The sequence below is a fragment of a genome, unplaced genomic scaffold (assembly GCF_019419815.1).
Source record: "Pyrus x bretschneideri cultivar Hongxiangsu unplaced genomic scaffold, Pyrus_bretschneideri_v1 Contig70, whole genome shotgun sequence".
Taxonomy (NCBI): Eukaryota; Viridiplantae; Streptophyta; class Magnoliopsida; order Rosales; family Rosaceae; genus Pyrus; species Pyrus x bretschneideri.
Genome location: NW_025999810.1, coordinates 127,932 through 131,198, shown reverse-complemented (window position 1 = coordinate 131,198; position 3,267 = coordinate 127,932). Strand labels below are relative to the sequence as shown.

The window sequence follows — 3,267 nt, the reverse complement described above, 5'->3', positions numbered from 1 at the left end:
ATGCCATGACTCGAATGACAATATAATATGTTTAAGTTGCAGAATGAGTACTTGGTGTATGTGTATATTTTTACTTGCAATCATTTGGATGCCTTGATTGATTATTTGTTAATCTTTAGAAAGAATTTTGAGGCTCATGGGGACTTGGCACAAATATGGAATTATTAATGCAAATAAGATGGTTGTGGGATGCATGGTTTTGTATAAACAGCGGTGAATGTCTTAGTTTTACCTTTCATTGAGATTATGCTATTTAAGGTGTTAAGGAAAGGTTAAAGAAAGACAATTTTTTAGTGATATGTATTCATTGACTAAGTAAGGGTGTTCCCACAAGCATATTTCAAAAGTATGATTGAAGTTGTGATTTGCAAATTAAGTGACGATGTTGCAAATCTGTGGGAGCTTGAGTTTCATGTAATTAATGCCTTACATTTGCAGATGATCTATAAGGTATGTATAGTTGATTGAATCCATTTATTTAGTTTAATCTCCAGTTGGATTCATGTAGTCACATGTTTATGTGTTGGTCAATTATCAGATAACGATATATCTAATATCCAGTTAAGCAAATTACATTTTAAGTCATAAAGGAATGGTTAATATTTTTGGTTCGACTTAAAATGGCATGACATGATTTATATGTTGTATTAGTTGTGAGAGTTTTTTCATCTTGCTCATAAGTGTTGAAAATTTTTCTCACGAAAGTAACTGATATGGTATATGAACCAGTGTCAAAAACATATTAATTCATCTTGCTCGTAGGTGTTGAATTAATTATGTTTTATGAAGTTTTGTTTGCAACTGCAGTAGAAGTTTGCATTAAAGAGGACCTGAGATGATAAAAGTTAAGACACATTCAAGTAATTAAAGTTCATCTCTGCAATCATAATTTGACGGTGTTTCATGTGTATGAGGATTTTAGCATGTGTGATTATGAAGGTTTTGGGTTGTGTCAACCTTACAACCTTGTTAGTTCCATGTTGAAAGACTTATTTCATAGAAACTTGTATCAAGGATAAGATGCTATCACAACTACATGCCCTTTAAAGTGACATTAATCTCCAATTTCAAGTATAAACATAAATCTTATATGTGCAGACCAGTGGGAGAATGTTGGATTTATTCCGATATAAATCACCATTAAATGGTCTACAACATATAATAAGAATGTAATATTGAAGATTAATGTAGATATTCTGATTTGATTTCCTAAAGATATCAATCTTATATTAGGTGTCTTGTAATACAAGTAAGATTGATGGAGTCCTTGATTTTATGTGATTATGATAACTAACTGATAGGTTAAAAAAAATGGGATTTTGGGATTCCTTTATGGATGTAACCTTAATGCCTTAGCCAGTATAAATACTAAGGTCCCTGCAAACCCTAGAGACACAATAAACGCTTCCCATAAAGTAGTTGTATTTGGCTAGGTGCTTTGTAGAAGACTTTGGTGTTGCCGCATCCTACATCATCTCTGCTTGGTATTCAATGGCTATTGCTTCACGATCAGTTCAGTCAACTCCTTGTTTGTGTTTTAATTATATAACTAGATAAAGTTTACAATGGCCACAGGTCTGCTGTCCCCTACTTTGTGTCTCATTTGTGTCATCTTTTTTAATTTTTAGACACGTATCCCTCAACTTAATTCAAATTTAACACTGTTAACTTTTAATAAAATAAAATTAAAAAAAACTAAAAATTAAAGTAATACAAAAACCAAGAATAAACTCCTGAGTTCCACCCACTTCAACCCATTGCCGCCGATCGGCATACTATAGAACTAGCAAATATTCTGTCAAGTTATTAGGATTTGGGGATTGAAGGAAGACAACTCTAAGATCCGGTTCATCTTCGCCGACAAGAGGGAGGAAGAGAGATAAATATAAAGAAAGGAAACCTAGTAGATGGTGAAATCTGTAAGGATTGAACAAACGCCGAGATTTGAACCGACGCAAAGCCGGCTCTAAAATCCAATTCGGCTTCGCCGAAGAGAGAGGGGAAGAGTGATAAATAGAAAGAAGGAATGCTTGGACTATAATTAGATCCTACATCCCCCACAAAGGAAACCTTGCCGATGGTGAGAAAATGTAGCTGACAAGCATGGTGGGGCGGAGATTGGGGGTTGGTGGCTGGGAGACAATGTTGGTTGGGAAGGGTTGCTGTTGGGTTTTTGGTTTTTTTTGTTTAAATTCAATTTTATATTTTTTGATTAAACTTAATTCAAAGTTTAACAGTGGTAGATATGAAGTCAAATAGAGAGACAAGTGTTAAAAAATTAGAAAGGGGACACAAAGAAGACACGAAATAGGAGACAGCAGACCTGGGGCCTCATTAACGATTGTAAAGTTAGTTATTACCTCCAAAGAATTTAATTAGCCAATTATATAGCTTAACTCTAGCTAGTCCTGTGCTACATCATAATATACCATTCTTCTTCATCAACGTTAATGCTGCTGGTGCTGCTTCCAAAGAAGGACTTGTAGTTGAGAATGGGAACCTGGCCGGACTCAATTTGCCTGAGATCTTCTAGAAGGATATCATAGTGTTTCTTCACTTCATCGGCTGTTTTATTGTCACCTACAGCTTTAGCCACGTTTTGCCACCACTCCGGGGTCTCCTTGTCGTACAAGGCCAGTGCCTTCTCAAACAGCGCTTGTTCTGCTTTGGTGTCCATGGAGAGCTGGAGTTGTGCTTTCTGAGGGGGTTTGATGCCATTAATTAATCAATCACCTTAATTAGACCTAATTTTAAGTAATGATTGCTCTGTAAATGCATGCAGATATTAAAAGCGGAAGAAAGAAAAGTACTTGTATATGTAGCTAGCTAACTGGCTAGACGATAAGTAAGAAGGATGATACGTGCAAGAAATGGTTGGGGTGCTTTGCCTATAAATCGTAGTGGAGAGTGGTGGAGTTAACCTTCAAGCCAGTTGGCGAATTTATAAAGCCAAAAGGAGGAGTGAGGCATGATTCGTCTACTGTTGGAGCCATAAACGAAGAATCTGAAGAGAGGATTTTTTTAATCACAAATGGTACTCTATGTTTTGTCAATTCATCAGGTTCTTTATGTTCAAAAACTCATTAATTTCACATGTTTTTTCTTGCTCTAGTCATCAATTTTGTCATTACTGTCCAACTCCGTTACAAATGCCATTAATGTGTTGGTGTGGCACCGATGGGGGATCCACAAAACCAATTATATAATGCTATATGGATTAATAGAAATTTTTTTTTTCTTAAATAGTTAAAACCAAAAATAAATTAC

At 35.4% G+C, this 3,267-nt stretch overlaps 1 pseudogene; it reads right to left on the bottom strand.

The window, feature by feature from the left end:
• Nucleotides 1–1,944: 1,944 nt before the first annotated feature.
• Nucleotides 1,945–2,801, bottom strand: LOC125472643 (annotated as a pseudogene).
• Nucleotides 2,802–3,267: the final 466 nt, after the last annotated feature.